The 18,625-nt window shown below is 39.5% G+C and overlaps 1 non-coding gene across 1 annotated transcript; it reads left to right on the forward strand.

The window, feature by feature from the left end:
* The first annotated feature begins 14,324 nt into the window (after positions 1-14,324).
* On the forward strand, positions 14,325-14,396 carry Trnap-ugg. Its single transcript has one exon. It is a non-coding gene; the product is annotated as a tRNA-Pro (tRNA).
* The last annotated feature ends 4,229 nt before the right edge of the window (positions 14,397-18,625 follow it).

Consider the following 18,625-nt stretch of genomic DNA (forward strand, 5'->3'; position numbering starts at 1 on the left):
CTCAGAGACGAACCAACTATATGAGTTGTTCTTGATTCGGCCAAACGACCCATTCGGTCAAATGGCATTTGGCTAAATGGCGTTCGGCATAACGGCGTTCGGCTTTTGATGTGGGGTCGACCATAAACCACGTAGTGATTTTTGGACTTTCAGACCCCCCATTATAGTGTCATTATAGATCAACAAATTCAAAGTTCGAATACAATATTCATCGTCACAACCGAAGTATAGATATAGTAAGCAAGAATAGTAAGCAGATATAGTCAGCAATGTGCCAAGGGATCTGCTAGGATTTTTGGAAAAGTTCTGTTATGAAACTCGTCAGAAGTATAGAACCCGTTCGAGTTTGGCATCTTTATGGTTCGATTTTTGGCAACAAAACCGTTTGAATTGCATACTCAAAAAAAATGCATCATGGGTCAGTCAACTATTATGTTAATCATAATTATGGTTGCAACTTTTAACAAAAACAACCGTTAGAATTTGGCAACACAAAACTTTTTGGCATGTTCCAAAACCGAACGGGTACTGTATATCGAAAGTAATTCAGCAAGGAGTCCGCAAGGACTCTTACACTGGAATCTCTTTTTACGATTTAGGATGGATTGGGGTTTGTAAATTGTGTTAGCTTATAAATTGAATTATTTCGTAAAACATGAATTTGGGACCTGGATTCTGCCGATAGGCAAAATGATTGAGATAGGCAAAATTTTGCCCAAATTCAAATGCTTATAACTTTATGAAAAATTGATGAAATTGGATGCATCTGGAAGCAGTCGACGGCAAATTTGGTCCAGTTTTAGGAACTTTCTTGGCCATGCATATTGGCCACTGGACACCGGAGATGTTCCGGATTTTCTGAGGTCATGTCCAAATGTCATTTTTTCTGTCGCCTCTATTTTTGTGCGGTGTAAAGTTCGATAGATGTTTGCAATTTTCCTAGAAACTAGAGCTAATAGGAAGTTGAATGCCACCGGACGCATTAAGATTGGTTGGAAATCTTCAGAAATATGACCATTTCCGTAAAACTGGTTCTTGAAAGCATGGTCAGTCATGTTTGTATTTCCAATCATGTTAATATTATACGGAGCTATATCCAAGCGGACACTAACCTTAAAAATGATGATTACTACAGCATATTCAGAACCAATAGATGCACAGACTACACTATAGAAGGTTTCAAGTACCCTGGGGGAAGTGGTCAATTAGGAACATATCCGGAACCATATCAATATGGGCATCAAACTTCATGATTTTTAAAGGTTATGCTTTCCGAAGCATTTCCAGCATCACCGGCTGCCATGACCACTTTATAGTAGGTTCCAGGTGCCCCGGGGAATGTGGCCGATTCGGAACATGTCCGATCATCTGTTTAGAATCACAGTAAGATCCATGGGACTTGGAAAATGGCGATCATTTTCAGAACCACATGATGTAATAACCACTCTATAGTAGATTCCAGGGGCTCCTAGAGATGTGGCCAATTCGAAACATGACCTCATCCCCCAGGGCCCATGGAACCTACTATACAGTGGTCGTATAAATAAGTTGCGCTGTAAATACTTCTATTAGCATCACCTTCAAAAATCTTGATGTTTATACCCATATTGATGTGTTTTCGGGCATGTTTTGAATTGGCCACATCCCCCGGGGCAACTGGAACCTACTATAAAGTGGTCATGGCAGCCGGTGATGCTGGAAATGCTTCGGAAAGCATAACCATTGAAAATCATGAAGTTTGTGCCCATATTGATATGGTTCCGGATATGTTCCTAATTGACCATTTCCCCCGGGGTACCTGGAACTTTCTATAGAGTGGTCTGTGCATCTAATAGTTCTGAATACGCTGCAGGAAACATCATTTTTAAGGTTGCTGTCCGCTTGGATATAGCTCCGGATAATATTTACATGATTTGAAATACAAACATGACTGACCATGCTTTCCGGAACCAGTTTTACAGAAATGGTCATATTTCTGAAGATTTCCAACCAATCTTAATGCGTCCGGTGGCATTCAACTTCCTATTAGTTCTAGTTTCTAGGAAAATTGCAAACATCTATCTAACTTTACACCGCACAAAAATACAAGCGACAGAAAAAATGACATTTGGACATGACCTCAGAAAATCCGGAACATCTCCGGTGTCCAGTGGCAAATATGCATGGCCCAGAAAGTTCCTAAAACTGGACCAAATTTGCCGTCGACTGCTTCCAGATGCATCCAATTTCATCCATTTTTCATAAAGTTATAAGCATTTGAATTTGGGCAAAATTTTGCCTATCTCAATCATTTTGCCTATCCCCTGTATCCGAAGTCATAACATTTCTTTCGAGAGTTTAAAAAGAAAATTCAGAGCTTCTTAAAGCATTCACAGTAGCTTCAGTGCAAACCATGGGGTTTCCTCAAATATCTTAGAGAAGGTTTCTTAAAAGCCATCAAAGGCTACCCATTAAGGATTCAAAGATTTTTGAAAGGTTCCAAAAGCTTACCATGTGTTCAGCTTTCACTCTAGTTTTGTAAAGGGTTGTGAATGGAATCCCAATTAGCTCCCATTTTTCACTATGGACTGCTCAATAGTTGTTAGAGGTTTCTAGAGATACCCAGGTGGTGTACGAAAATTGAAGGTTTTCAGATGGTTTCAAACGTTTTACTAAATGTTATAAGAATTCAAAGAGATTCTCAGAAGCTTTTAAGGAATTCTCAGAAGTTTCCAATGGTTTCCAAGGCATAGATCCTAGAGGCTTGTGCTCTAAGTGGTTTGTTCCAGAGTGGTTTTCATAAATCATAGAGGTATGTCTAATTTCCCAATGGTTTTCTAGATTTCAAGTATTTTCCATAGGTTTTTCAGAAGCTTCTAAAGCATTCCTAGAGATTTTTAGTAAATATGCACTAGTCATTGATTACTAAGGAATTCATTGAAGCTCACAGATTTTGCGATCCGTTCTGGCCAACTCGGTTCCGCTTCCGTTGCCGTTCCGAATTGCGTTTGGATATTAAGTCAGCGCGATTTGGGAAACACTGAGGCAGCAGCGTTCCGGTTGATAAGTAAATACGTGGACAAACCGATTGAGAGAAGCAAATCGTAGCAAGTGGGAGAGCACCACTCGGAACATACGGGTTAACCATTCCCGTATAGCTAATAGTTTCCCTGGAACGCAGTAAGACGGGCTGTCCTCGCGTTCACACGGCGAATCAAATTCAAATTCAATCGCTATAAGCTAACGGGGCGGGGGAGGCAACAGTGCACAGTAAGTAAAGTACGGCACGTGTTATTTGAGTTCCAGAACTCATCTCCATCGATGGAGCGCCATCGACTTGGAGCCGGGGGAATCGAGTGAGTGTCTGATTTAATGAGGGAAATTCGAACCTACTGTATTGAATAGTAGGTTGGGGGGAACGTGCTCTCGCTTTTGGTTGTTAAATTTTTACGACCTTCTTTAGATTGCTTTAATACGATATGCTTTCCCCTTTGGATGTGGGATCTGTGCAGATCAATTTTGGTAGCGTCAACTTGATTTCGGGCCATTTTATTTATTACGATATCGCTTGATGGTGAAGCTCTATATAGAACGTTGATTATTCTTCGGCAGTGCTGACAAAGCTAAGCGTTCTGAACCAAGTCGATTAACTTTTCTCAAAATGAGAAACGCCCATTAGTGGATTGTAACCAAACTGTTTGATTTCATTTCTTGTTGCATTCGCAGATAGTACTGCATAACCAAGTTTTCTGAGCCACTTCAGCCAATGCCATGTGTGAAGTCATCGAATCTCTGACGCGAGTTCCACCACGTACTCAGCTTATTACCAAGCTAAAACGACGGCGTTGTTGTTGCTATTTGAGTACATAGTTGTTGGTGGCGATGATGACGATGAAGATCACTGCGACAGCGACAGTAGTTTATGCGAATAATGCCGCGGCGTACTAGCACGGTGTGTCTGAAACAATTATCAACAAAAAAAAAGATCGATTATGCATCTACCTTTCGAAGAATGATATTCAAGGATCTTCTCCGTGAATTTTAAAATGTTTTATCCAGAGAATGAAAGTAATAGTGTTTTGAAGATTTTGAGTAATTTTCAAAGGATATACGTTTTGACCCATATTCCGAACACTTAACGCCAACAGTGACTTCAAATGCATCTGATAGGCATAAATTAACTGATATATATGAAAATTTCAATTTCATCGCAAAATCTAACTGTTAGCTGTTTGGTGTACCGACAAAATTGTTTATTTAAGCTTGTCTAGTATTGTCTTTACGTTAAAATATGGAACAACATTTTGATTCAAATGCCGAACACTGTGTTCATTCTGTCTCATATTCCGAACACCTTGATTCAAATTCTGAACAGCACGAATACATCGTTTTCAAATAAGTAATTTCGCAAATAAATTTATCTGAGCAAGTTTAACTGGCCTCGAACTAGATAATCATCACTACTCCCGAGCTACAAGATAGATTGGAAGACGTTAAAACTAAATTGCAATTGACTGTCATGGTTCCGGGTCATTTGGCCGAAAGCCATTTGGCCTAACGCCATTTGGCCGAATGCCGTTTGTCCGAATGCCGTTTGTCCGAAATTGAAAACAAAAGTGAACTACAGTTAGCATGGATTTATTTTGAATTTCAAAGAACTTATTCATAAAAATAGGAAATATCTTCATTGATATACATGAGCTTTTTAGTGTTAGTTGAAGAAACTGTCAGAGCTGAAAGAAGAACATCCTAAATGCAAGCAGTTGTTCAATGCTATGCTAGTGGTAATAGCCACCAGCAGATGTTTTGGCATCGCGTTTATAGTTAACTTTTGACAGTAACTGAAACAGTTTAAAACTTATTCGTCCTTCTGCTGGATCGGCTTGCTTCGATCCCTCGAATCGTACTAAGTAATATATGTCATAGTTCTGACATCAACAAGTCTTGTCTTCTTCTTTTCACAACGGAGAAACAGTGTACTTCTTTGACGTAAGTGTTCACCGAGTCGTTTTTTGCTATATTCAAGAAACGGTTCAGTGTTCAGTTCCCAAGTTATAATTTTAATCTTGGAGGAGAATGACATATCATCTACACTCTTAAAAATAATGGAAATCACTCAGGACATAATTCACATTATGACTGAATGGCACATTATGTAAGTGATGAAATGACGTAAAAATGGGTTCTGAAAGATGTATTGAAAGAAAAATGTAATTTTACATGATGAAGGACATGAAAACGATGCCGCTATGATTGACATTTCCCGAATCAGACACCATCGTATTTAAAATGAGACACAAATTCACGTCATTTGGCTCGCTTCTTTTATGTGCATCCAAAAGACGTAAAATCGCATGGTTTTTTCGGAGTGTGTAAGTTAACCCTAGAGCTTAAAAAATATGTTTTGAAAAGAACGTATTTTAAGCTTTAATTAAATTAATTATGAAATATATTTCCCTCTTGAAAGAACAGCCTATGAACAAAAGAAGGATAAATCTCTTATGAAAATTAAAACAAGTGCAATGCATGTAATAATTTATTTCACCAGTACATCAACAAAGAATTTCCGATGATTTAAAGAAGGAAAAATTCCCAATTAAAATATAAGGTCAATCATTGCCGATAGTAATGGAACCAGCATAACTAGAAAGAATAACCTATGTTTAAAAGAAGGAAAAGTGGCAAATCAATCATCACCTCAGAGTCTTAACGTGAAATTTGGAGTTCACAACTTCGTCCTGAATAAAAGGGTCGATGTTATCATTCTCTTGGACCTCTTTTATAGTGACAAACATGACGTCCCGTCACATCATACAAATCAACAAATTAATTAACTTCAGTTATTGGGTCACACCTATGTGTTCTACACATCAGCGTTGTAGCAATTTGATTATTTTGTTCATGATTCGGCCAAACGGCATTCAGCCAAATGACCCTTTCGGCCAAATGGCATTCGGCCAAATGGCGTTCGGCCAAACGGCATTCGGCCAAACGGCGTTCGGCCAAATGGCCGGACACCGACTGTCATTTCCTTGTAATTTTATAACATATTTCAGCGAAACATTTCAACCAAATCGTCATACAAAAACCGAGTGTTCGGAATATGAGTCTATTCGGAAATTGAGACAAAACGGTATCTATGTTTAAAACAATCCCGTCCATAAATGACGTAGCATTTTTTCACTGATTTTTTACACCCCCTCCGCCCTCGTAGCTTTTTGTCACAAATGCTGATACTCCTGCTGAAATTAAAATTCTTTGATTGGATTGATGACAACAACGAGTTAGGATACAATATAGTTAATAATATATTGAACAGAAATTTCTTTATATAAGAGGATTGTTTTTTTAGTTATTCGTTGTTGACAAATAGATTTCAATGAAAATGATCAACAAAATATCTTAATTTGAAAAGGATTTTTGTCATAATTATCCAAATTCAAATCCATTTAGCAATCAGTGGCCAGATGTAGAAAAGATTACGCTTGTTATATTTGGAATGTTGAGAAAATCTTAGCGAATGTTAAACAAATTATTAATCTTTATTAATATTTCAGCTAAACTTCAGTACCGTTCCCCATACTGAAACAATATTACAACCTATAATGAAACAATTAAATAATACAATTAACCTTTGTTCAAATTACCGAGTAATTAAGAAAATTGATTGATAGGGCAATGATACCTATAGTGGAGTTATCTCATTCGTGCTGCCAACCTCTAAGCGTTGTCTCTTTACACGCGTTGTGGGTTCCTCTGCCACCTCTTTGGTTGAAGTATTGAACATCTTCCTTGATGATGAGCCCGATGGGCGTCATTCCGGCTATGATGCACACGGCCTCCTTAGAAACCGTTCGGTATGCGATTGCTACTCTTAATCACTATACGTGCTTTCCAACTGCTTTAGGTTTCTGCTCGTTCTAAATGCTTTTGACCAGGTTAGTCCTCCGTACCTCAGTATGGATGGCGCCACGACTGTCAGGAGCTTGCGTTTGCCAGTAACTACAGCACAGCTGTTCGACATCATCCTCGAAAGCGCCGCTATAGCCGTAGATGCCCTGTTATGCCACCTCAGCTGTCTGAACGACCGACTGGATAGCGTGCAGAGTAAATTTACCATTCCTGAATCCAAACTGGTTGTTGAACAGGCCGTCCACATATTTCGTATACGGTAATAGCCTGTTGAGGATCAACCTCTCCAATAACTTGCCCGGCGTACCTATCTACCTATATATATATATATATATATATATATATATATATATATATATATATATATATATATATATATATATATATATATATATATATATATATATATATATATATATATATATATATATATATATATATATATATATATATATATATATATATATATATATATATATATATATATATATATATATATATATATATATATATATATATATATATATATATATATATATATATATATATATATATATATATATATATTTATATATATATATATATATATATATATATATATATATATATATATATATATATATATATATATATATACCTACCTATACGGCGACGAGACACTTGGTGATTTACCCGCCTTTAGTAGCAGCATCAACTTCCGTCGCTTCTATACATCCGGGAACATTTGGTCTTAGCTATTCCCACTCTGTAGGCGTCATCCCACGGACTCGAGTTGGTAGTCTGGTATAGACTATCGAAGCATGCCCGTTTTCGACTCTTGATTTCCTTTTTGAGAGCTAACTTTGCCTCTCTGAATGCTGTATCCCGTTCTTCTCTTTGTGCTTCTGTGCGTGCGCGTTGCAATATTCGTCTAGCCCAAAAGCAGACCCCTCGAAGATTTGCAATGGATTCGTACACCGGTGGCCTCTTCTCTCTGGGAGGGGCTTTTCGCGGCATGGTAGCATCACACGCTTGTGATATCACAGCATCCAGTTCCTCACCGTTTAGGTCCAGAGTGTTCCGTTCGCGCCTCAGGGCTTCAGTGAATACTTCGCCGTCAATGCGCGCTGTTTTCCATCCTCGGGATTGGGTCGAGTTACATCGCGCTGCCTTCCGCCCGCCTGGTATTTATACAATAGCGAATCGATTGATGATCGCTATGAGTATAATCCTCATCTACGAGCCAGTTTATGTTACCTAAACGGTTAGGACTACAAAACGTTACGTCGATAATCGATTCTGCGCCATTTTTGCGGGAGGTTCTCACTGTACCTACGTTTGCCAGCTCACATTCAATGCGGTCAGGGATTCTAATCATAGTTGGCCTCTTTGGTTGGTGTAGTGGCTACTTCACTCCACTGCCCATGCCTAAAAGTCCCCAGCTATCACTACTGGCTGTCGATTAGTCAGTTCGGCTATCATCCTGTCGACCATGTGGGAAAATTCCTCTACCGATCACCTTGGGGAACTACAATGGAACACGCCGTTGATTTTTGCTATCGCAAAACCGTCATTTGAGATAAAAACTACTTCTTGAATTGGGTATCGTCCTGTCGTCCCTTCAGCTGTTAGCTGTTTAGACCTATCTGCCACCCAGTTCCCGTTGGCTGGTATGCGGTATGGGTCCGATAGTAACACCACATCGGCCGATTTGCTTACAATCGCTTGCCCTATGGCCTTCGGTGCCGCATTTTCTGCACATCTTACTTCTGTCGGGACCATTGCAATTCCACGACTTATGGCTCTTCCCGAAACACTTGAAGCAAACTTCAGGAGGCTGTTGTATGCTCAGCACGCAAACCGACTAGACTACTTTGAATATACGCAAGATTTTCGCTGTTTTGGCCTCTGCAACCGGCAGCCTTATCGCCGCCACCTGGGTGCCCTGCAACCACTTTCTAAGGTGGATGGTCTTGCTGGCTACGTAGTTGTCACACTGTTCTTTGAGAGCAGCCGAGACCTCCGCCGCATCGGTGATTTCATCAAGATTTTTACACTGGCGAGTCACTTTTGAGATTTTTTTAGGATCATTTCGCCATTCCTAGTCCGCCTTATGCTCCGCACATCTGCGCCCAATGGCGATAACTTCTCCATGCTTCGCATAACCATTTTCGGAAGGTACTCCCTAAGGTGACCCATGGCCTCGATTAGTCCCGGGGCATCAAACACTTCACATGTTGCACTGGAGTGGCCAGTGCCTGCCGTCGTCAAAGTGTCTAGGCTTTTGCCCATACTGTTCTAACTTGAGTTGATGTTGGTCGCCTAAGAGTCGCTATCCATCTCCGCTGGAAAAGTCGCCTTTGTAATCCCATGGTTATCTATGCAAGCAGGGAGGCCATGCTAGGGTTTACGCAGTCCTTCATGGGGTTCTATGTTTAGAACCGGATCGGCGCAAGTCAGGTAATGGCATCTGAGTCTACTCCCGCCTAGTTGGAACACTCAGGCGACGGATTTGGAACGTACTCTAAAGCCTGCTACAGTTTTAAGGGACGGGGGCAGCCTGCGTCATTAGTCCACTCGCCAGTGGGGTAGCTAGGGTTTGTGGGGCTCGGTGTGGAGTTCGATTTAGGGGCCCCTTAAAATTAAGGTGAACGCTGTGTAAATGTATTATGACTAAAATGATGGAACTTAAGTTGATTTGAGCATGTTGAAGTAGTCTAAAGGCAAAAATGTCAATTAATGAGCCTATAGTTTTTTTTTTCTTTATTTTAGTTCAGAAACACATTACTTTACTGAAAATTAACGAGAAAACTTCCAGTGAATTGACATGGAAGTAAAAATATTGGCAAAGTAGCGCTGGAAAGCAATGATTACAGCTTAAATTAAGCTTGAACATTTCCTTAATTTTGTGTTTGTGAGACGGGATTGATTTTGGAATTCTAGATGAAAGAAATGCCTCAAAGATCGATAAATTTGCCCAAGGTTTGCCTAAAATAAATTACCAAATGAACTCCAATGATTTCTTCCTAAGGATTTCGTTGTAGACCTTCAAAAATTCAACGTAGAATTTTCATTTTTTTTTATAGAAATTATCTCAGAACTTCGATCATGAATTCCTTCGAAGATTCTTTCAGATTTTTTTCAAGAAAATCATAATTGCTTAAGGAATGCATCTAATGGTTTTACCATCATTTTCTTAAAGTTTACAACGTCTTCGAGATTTCAACTATTATTTTCTCCAAAGATTTTCTAAAAATTCTCTATTAGATTATCGTTTAGATTTTAACCAAAGAATTCCTCAAGAAATTAATCAAGCAATTGTTGCTAAGGTTCCTTCAGCAATTATTCTATAAATTATAGAAAAACTTCCCAAAGATGTCATCAAAGAGTTTTTCCAGTCATTCTCTCAGGAATGTCTCCAGGAAAAGATTCGAAAATCTGGGAGATTCAGAAAGGAATCTAAAAGTAATATCTGATGAAGGAATCAAAGGTCATGAGGAATTCCGGAAGAGTATTAATTATATATCCTCGGATAATCTCAGAAGGAATTTTAGGAGCAACTCCTAGGGAAAATGTGGATGAATGCTTGAAGGATACCTAATAGATCCTGAAAGGATAACTGGAGGAACTGGCATAGGAATTCTCGTAGATCTTCCTGGAAAAATCCCCTAATGAGTCTTTTAAGAACTGTAGAATGATTATTTTCTTAAGCTAAATCCTGTAGAAAACTTTGGAAGATCTCTTATAGTTACAACTGGGGAAATCAAAATGGTCAAGAAAAGCGATTTAGTGCTCATGGATTTCCTAAAGCATATTGGGTTGTTTAGTGATGAAAAATTCACAGTTCTTTGTAGCTTGATCGGAGAGAACATATTTTTCCTAGTGTAAAACGATTTGATTGCGCTGCAATATCTTAATTTTGATATAGTAAATGACTAAAAAAGATTTCATTCCGTTGACTCAATGACACTTTAATTTACATAATAATAGCTCGTCCCGAAGTAAAATTTGCCGAGGGGTGATTCCAACGCGATTTCCATACTTAATTCAAACGTGTTTAAAAAATAGTTCCAGGGCACGGACAGTTATGAAACTTTGGAATCTGGCTAAGTTTTTAACGTTGAATGAGAATATGCAAGAAAACAGGATACCCCTAAACAAGCCAAATACGAAAAATTTCCTCTAACCATCCCTTGAAACAACGCTAGAAGATTTTTTTTGGGAGACTTGGTGGTGGAATCAATAGAGACATTTCTGAAGGAGATCCCAGAAGTATACTGAAAAGAAACCCCCGAAGAACCTGTGGTAAAATCTCTGAAGATACCTATGGAACCTCTTGAAGCAAGATTCACTACAAGCAGGATAAAGAAAATAGTGACTTTGCCTAAAATTTTAGTGATTTTGCCCAAAATAGAGACTTTCAAGACCTACCGTCAAAAATACAGACTTGCATTGAAATAGATATCTGCTTTATTTTTTAACTATAATTGAAATAAAAATCGGCTAGTTTAAGACTATGGTCTGTAACATACCTTAAAAATCAGTTCCAGTTACACTTATGGGCCCGCATTGAACATGAGGCCCCTACACAATGCCGAACAAGGTCACCTTCAAACTGGTTTTGTATCTGCTTGTTTACGAGTTAGTTTCCTAGAAATCAATATCATAATATTATATAAAATACCAGGTACGGACTGCACCCTCCGCACCCCCCTAGCTACGCGACTGCCACTCGCCGTTTCAGGCCAGTGTCTCTTGACTGTACTAAGGGAGTAGAATGTCGCCGCTGTCAGCCTCAACGCATATTACCCTATATATGTACCATTACTTCTCCTTAGACGTGCATTGACAGTATACATAATTGAGACCATACTGGCGTTAGTTCCAATATGCTCGAAGCATTCCTACTAGTAGTTCCATGTCTTGTACGTTAGTTTCGCGACCTGTATGCCATAATTAGGATCTTACTGGCATCAGTCTTGAAATGCCATTTGTCTCTTCAACTCTCAGTAGTCCTGGGGAGGGTCCGTTAAACACCTGGACTTTCGTCCATGCTGCCCTGTAATTAATAAATGTAGCTCACAGCGAAAGTCATAATGAAACGAGAGAAGAGTAAGCTTCCTATGTGTTCTAGTTAATGCAGTTTTCGAAGTATAAAGCCGACAACTACAATTTACGGCTTACGACTAATTGATTTCGCCGGCTCCAAGAATATGGCCATTCGCAGCATCGACTTCCAGCACAGTCTGCCATACCGATACACCTGAAGATCACCACAGCAGACAGAATCACAAATCGACCACGTTCTGATTGATGGACGGCACTTCTCCGACATTATCGACGTTTGGACCTATCGTGACGCTAACATCGACTTTGATCACTATCTGGTGATGGTTATACTGCGCCCAAAGCTCTTCGTCGTTAACAACGTACGGTACCGACGGCCGCCCCGATATGATCTAGAGCGGCTGAAGCAACTCGATGTCGCAGCTACATATACGCAGCACCTCGAGGCTACATTACCGGAAGAGGGTGAGCTGGATGAAGCCTCTCTTGAGGACTGCTGGAGAACAGTAAAAGCAGCCATCGACGATGCAGCTGAGAGCAATGTCGGGTACGTGGGACGCAGTCGACGGAACGATTGGTTCGTCGAGGAATGTAGGCAGATTCTGGAGGAGAAGTATGCAACGCGAATGGTCATGCTGCAGGAAGGGACCCGGCAGAACGTGGAACGTTATAAACGGAAACGGCAACAGCAGACCCGACTCTTTCGGGAGAAAAAACGACGCCTAGAGGAGACGGAGTGCCAGGAGATCGAACAGCTGTGCCGGTTTAAAAAAAAAACACGTAAGTTCTATCAGAAGCTCAACGCATCCCGCAACGGCTTCGTGCCGCAAACCGAGATGTGCAGGGATAAGGATGGGAGCATTTTGAAGGACGAGCGTGAGGTGATCGAAAGGTGGAAGCAACACTTCGATGAACACCTGAATGGCGCTGAGAGCACAGGCAATAAACAACGAGACAACGGACAACAATCGTTCAATGTTGCTCTAGAAGGTGTTATGCGGAGAGTCAGGCTTAAAAGCCGGGGTACGATTTTTATGAGATCCGGTCAATTTGTTTGCTTCGTGGATGATATGGACGTTGTCGGCCGAACATTTGAAAAGGTGGCAGATCTGTACACCTGCCTGAAACGCGAGGCAGCAAAAGTTGGACTGATGGTGAATGCGGCCAAGACAAAGCACATGCTAGCTGGTGGGGCCGGGCGTGACAGGGCTCGCCTAGGTAGCAGTGTTACGATAGACGGGGATACGTTCAAAGTGGTCGACGGGTTCGTCTAACCCGGATCCTTGCTGATGGCAGACAATAACGTTAGCCGTTAAATACAGAGGCGCATCATCAGTGGAAGCCTGGCCTACTATGGTCTCCACAAAAAGCTGCGGTCAAAACAGATTCACATCAGCACCAAATGTACCATGTACAAAACGCTAATAAGGCCGGTAGTCCTCTACAGGCATGAAACGTGGATGGATGATGCTCGAGGAGGACTGCAAACACTTGGAGACTTCAAACGTCGTGTGCTTAGGACTATCTTTGGCGGTGTGCAGGAAAACAATGTGTGGCGGCGAAGGATGAACCATGAGCTCGCCCAACTCTACGGCGAACCCAGTATCCAGAAGGTGGCCAAAGCTGGGATGATACGATGGGCAGGACATCTTGAAAGATTGCCGAACAACAACCCTGCAAAGATGGTATTCGCTTCGGATCGGGTTGGAACAAGAAGGCGTGAAGCGCAGCGAGCTAGAAATAATTGATTCAGAGTTATTCGTTTAGATGTTAACTAAATGAATTAAAAATGATGTATTAATATGAAGCACATCTAGTTTGACCTTTTCTTATGTAACTCCTTGTACTTATTCTGAATTCTGAATAAAATATTCTTGAAGAACTTCTAAACAAAATTTCAAAACTTCTTCGGGTGCCAGAATTGATTGTCATTTTTATTCGTTATTAACGGTTTCAGACACACCGCGACCAAGTGAAGGCAAGCTGGGAATACCCGACTAGGCGCATGCAATACCGATTGTAGCAAAATAAGAAATGCGTCAGATATACCTACCCCTATACCCTTCATTCTTGGTAAACAACCAGCTCTAGTAGAATCATGTGACGATAAACAAGGTTGCTTGCTTGCTGTTGTTTTGACCGTTGATTGGAGTACTGCGCACGGGTTGAAGGCGACAAACACGCGTCACCATCGCATAATCTGCGAGTGTTCGTCGCACGGCTGGACACCGTCGATTAGCTACGAATGCCCAAAATAGCGCCCCCTTAAGTGTTTGCCTTTCACTTTTTGATTTTATTTTGACGATGGATTGCAGGCAGTTTTTGTTCAATTTGGTATTGCGATTGATTGTGGCACGATCGGCTTAGCCGTGACTCAAACCATCAGCGGCTCAATGGTCTAGGGGTATGATTCTCGCTTTGGGTGCGAGAGGTCCCGGGTTCAAATCCCGGTTGAGCCCGGAAAATTATTTTTTGGATGTGTGTAAGGAGATGGGACAGCTGTACTGGTCGAAACGCCAAAAGTTCTATGTAAAGCTCAACACATACCGCAAAGGCTTCGTGCCACGAGCCGAGATTTACAGGAGTAAGGATAAAAGCTTCTTGAAATACGAATGTAAGGTTATCGAAAGGAGGAAGCAGCAATTCGATGAACACTTGAATGTTTGAAAGCTCAGGTGACATGATCAATGGTACAAGAGGGTAGCGGTACATTCCGGTAAATGGTTTTCCGTTAAATGGTCTTCCGGGAGATGTAATTTCGGGCAATGCTATAAATCGTAGTTCAGAACATCGTTAAAAGGCGACAGTCCGGCTTTCCAAGTATTTATAATTACAGTGCAGTACGTTAAATACCAGAAATCAGCATCTATGCATTCAAGGGTAGATGGCATTCTTCCTTGAACAAATTCCATTCCCATGTTATTTGAAGAATTCGGTTCCACAAGACGAAGGAATTCAACCCTCGCAAAAGACCATCAATGTACATATATTTAAAACCAAAGGCATAACAATCAGTGGCATTTCACAGCTGATGCTAGTCATAGACGAAAGGAACACAACTACACTTTGCTTTTGGTCGTCCAAATGGGGCGCTCAGCTCAGGTGTTCGTCGTTGAAGGTATTGGTGCACGTTGCGTTTATTACTTGTTGCGCGCTGAGGATTGGACTGTTGGCCGACCTACCTGTTATGATCCGCTCGAGCGCAACGCGTCGTCGTCAATTTTCGAACCCCACCTGGGCGCCCAACGCGCGCGTGCAAAACAAGTGAGCCATGCCGAAGAAGTACTTAGGTAGGTATGCTGACAAACGATGAGCGAGCTCGCAAGTGGGAGAGGAAGCAAGGTCCAGGGAGGGCCAATATTTGCGTTTCGGCACAAATTTGAATGCACGGTGGCGCAAAGGTGCCGGCGTAAGAAACTTCGGTTCCCTAGGCGGGTGGGTGCGGTAGTGTAGCATTGCCTCCCTTATGACGACTTCGCGATGGAGGTTCTTATCGCGTGTTCTGGTTTGCCTTCTTTCTTGTCACAGACGGCGACAGGCAGCGAGCAATATAATACCTACCTTACAAGCGGAGTGGCGAACGTGGCCTGGTTCACTATTTTATGTTCTGGTTTTCGGTTCGATTTTTGTTCCGCCACCTTTTCAACCAACATCGCAGGTCACCATTAACAGTTTGCATACACTTATTGCTTGTGTGCTCGAACAAGTTTTGTTGAAAAAAAAAACTTCGAGTGATAGTTCTCATTATGGGGAAAGAGCGTTTGGTTGAAATAATTAATTTTACCTGTGCGTCATTTCTTCGGTAGACTGTTCAAGGTGAACTAGGTCGAACTGGAGTAACGGAAGTAAAAGATGATGCATGTTGCGCGTATCATTTTGTTTTGGGCTTGTAGAAATTGACGGTGGTGCAATACTCGTTATTGTATTTCCGTCAATAAACAACATTCATTGCAGTTATTACTGAAAACTTTTATGAAATTTGAATCCAAATTCCAGAGAGATTTAATCTTTTTCGCTCATTGAATTTATAGCCTTGATGGAGTATTTGGTGGATTTACCATTATTAATTATAGGCAAATAAAACATCAACTTTTTTCATCATTAAAAACCAAAGTTTCCATGACTCTTGAAAAATTGAAACAGTTTTTTCATAGGATATGTTTCGAATCTTGTAAATATTTGTTCAGAGTTTTTTGAAATATTTTATTATTTATCCTATTAGTGTTGATATTATTTCAAGAAATTTGTTTTTTCAGCTAAATGGAGGCAAACAACATTGAGATATTTGAAGTTAATAAATTAAATGAACACTAAATGGTATAATGAACGGCATATCTCAAACACATCGTGCATTTCTGAAATATGCCAAATATTTCTCAATACCACAGCAAAGACTACGCTAACTGCATAGCAAAAGAAGGTAATAATGGTTCGATTTTTCCCTCCTGCTGCCCTGCCACACAAACCTTGAAATCCGTTCTCATAGCATTCCTCAGCTACTGTTTTGAATAAGACAGATAGGTATGTCTGCGAGGTGGTACCTTTGCCACGAAGATAATAGGCAGCTAGCTCCATACAGCTGAACCCAAACCAAAATATAGTGGTCGCGATTGGACACAAGGCACTATGGCTAATGGGTAAATGTTAACAGTGGGGGATTTTTTTTATTATCGTACAAATTGGGCCGAAGGGTCTCAGATTTTCATGAAACTTTTTCCACAGGCAGGGCTCATGGATATATGAATAAAAAAAAATTGAGAAAAATTCAGGGTCGCCTATTTTTCCGGAGAACTCAGGTGAAAATTTTTGTTTTCCCTTGACACTACTTACTTTGAAAAATCATAACTCAAGAACAAAGCATCGTAGAAACAAAGTTTTTATATAAAAATTTAAGCAAATTTTCTCAAAAATCAAAAAAAAAATATGAACTGGAAAAAGTTTTCCACAAAATTTTCCACCGTTGGGAAAATTCGTAAAGAAAAGCCGGAAAAACTATGCCCGAACTCGTGGAAAATTTTCAAAAAAATATTTTCGAGAAGGTAATTTTATAAGCTTTAATCACTGAAATTTTTGGAATGCACTTTTTTTTCGTTTTTGAGTTATGGCCAATTTTGTGAAAAAAGTCCAGATGTGCCATATAAGACTTTTCTTTGAAAAATCTTACTCAAGAACGAAACATTGTAGAAACAAAGTTTTTATATGAAAATTTAAGCAAATTTTCTCAGAAATCCAAAAAAAAAATATGAATTGGAAAAAGTTTTCCACAAAATTTTCCACCGTTAGGGAAATTCATAAAGAAAAGCTGGAAAATCTATGCCCGAACTCGCGGAAATTTTTTATTAAAATATTTTTGAGAAGGAAACTTTATAAACTTCAATTCTAGTAACTTTAAGGATGTACTTTTTTTTGTTCCTGAGTTATGGTTAATTTTGTGAAAAATGACCATATTAGCCTTTTCTTTGAAAACCCATATTTCAATCGAAGCATCAGAAAAACAAGGTTTTTTTTATCGAAGCAATTGCAAATTTTCCAAAAGATCTGAAAGAAACGATATGGGATTGGTTTTGATGTTATACTTCATCGTATTGGATTATATTTTTCATGAAACATTACACCGTTAAGCAAAGCTGAAAAAACTGTTTCTTTTCCATTCCAAGGGATTCTTTCTTTTCTATGGAACAAATAAGATTCTTTTTATATTGTTCTTTAATTTTATTTATTCAATTATTCAGTACATAACTTACATTTTATCTTAAAACTATCTATTTTTTCAACCGGGAAGATTGCCTTTGGTTGCTACCACCAGAAGATTTTCGTTTCTTTGTAGTATTAAGAACATAGCAATCTTTTTTTCTCCCAATCTTTTTAAAATTGGTCTTTCACCTTTTGCGACACAGCCCAGTCAAAAAATTGTTTGGCGTTATTAATTTCCGCTGACTTTCTAATACTAGCATCTCTAGCCATTCGCTTAATATTGCCGCCGATACCATCACATGGACCTTTTCCATGTGTGGTTGGGAAAAAGTGCCATTCTGCTCTAATTCTAAAATCATTTTCATGGTTGCATACATTTTTGAAATTTGATTTATTTTTGTACTGCTCTCCGCAACCATCAGAAAGATAAATGATTTTTTCAAGCTCAGGAAATTTATTTTTCAATCTTGATATTAGTTTTGTTTGAAAAGCATAAACTGATGTCGTGTTATGCTTTTTTATGTCAGCAATTACAACAAAATTTAAGACTTTGATCGAAGATTTGTCTTTGTAATAAATTACAAATGGATGTATTGTTACTTGAGGTCATACAAAGTAATGGCTTTGAATGGAATCTTGTATCACGCACGAATAATTTTCCGCGAAATCCATCTGGCACATTATTTCTTTGTTTTCGACTAGTGATTCCTTTTTAGCTCTTATAAATTTATTTTGTTTATCTACTTTGAATTGATGCACAAGAAATTTCTGCGAGATTTTTCAAGTTTTCTATAAAATCATTTACATTTTCCTCTTTGTTGATAATTTCACAACGAGGAGAAAAAATCCAAAAACAATACTTAACTTCTTCAACGTTGTTTTCATCTAAGCGATTGGCAACAAAATCTAATTTCTTTAATTTACAATCCTCAAAGGACGTCAAGTAACAATCATCTGTACTATCTGGACATATCATTTGACTAGTCAAAAAGGT

Source organism: Aedes aegypti, chromosome 3 (genome assembly GCF_002204515.2).
Source record: "Aedes aegypti strain LVP_AGWG chromosome 3, AaegL5.0 Primary Assembly, whole genome shotgun sequence".
In the NCBI taxonomy this organism is placed as follows: domain Eukaryota; kingdom Metazoa; phylum Arthropoda; class Insecta; order Diptera; family Culicidae; genus Aedes; species Aedes aegypti.